This window comes from Berghia stephanieae, chromosome 8 (genome assembly GCF_034508935.2).
Source record: "Berghia stephanieae isolate SIO BIC M18660-M18661 chromosome 8, UCSD_Bste_1.3, whole genome shotgun sequence".
NCBI classification, from domain to species: Eukaryota; Metazoa; Mollusca; class Gastropoda; order Nudibranchia; family Aeolidiidae; genus Berghia; species Berghia stephanieae.
Window position 1 is genome coordinate 5,471,407 of NC_088367.1, and position 323 is coordinate 5,471,729.

The 323-nt window shown below is 36.2% G+C and overlaps 1 protein-coding gene across 2 annotated transcripts in view; it reads right to left on the bottom strand.

Annotated features, from left to right (window-relative positions):
- LOC144977768 (uncharacterized) overlaps positions 1–96 on the bottom strand; it is a 7,468-nt gene extending 7,372 nt beyond the window's left edge. For both annotated transcript variants that reach the window (XM_078923156.1, XM_078923158.1), the window contains exon 1: positions 2–96. The gene's annotated coding sequence lies outside the window, so the exon portion shown is untranslated. The remainder of the gene's footprint in view (position 1) is intronic.
- Between the last annotated feature and the right edge of the window lie 227 nt (positions 97–323).

Below are 323 nucleotides of genomic sequence, written 5' to 3' on the forward strand. Positions count from 1 at the left end.
CAATGCACCTCACTGCAACATATTTCATAATCCACAGTTTTCCTTCTCTCTATTTATGTCTCATAGTACAGAAAATGTACCGGTACCATAACGGTACCAAATGTAAATCATGCGAAATAGGCTCAGATAGGGCGTTTTGCACAATGAAACAATCTCTTCTCTCTGGCACGGTGTTTGCCAGATTGACTTTTTTCTAAAATGCCAAAGAAGTAAAAAAAAAAAAAATCCAGTTTATTCTTAACCCTCTCCTTACCACGCATTGGAAAATCGTCACATTTGTTACGATGGAATTGTCACTTTTCTCATCCAGATTTTATTTCTAT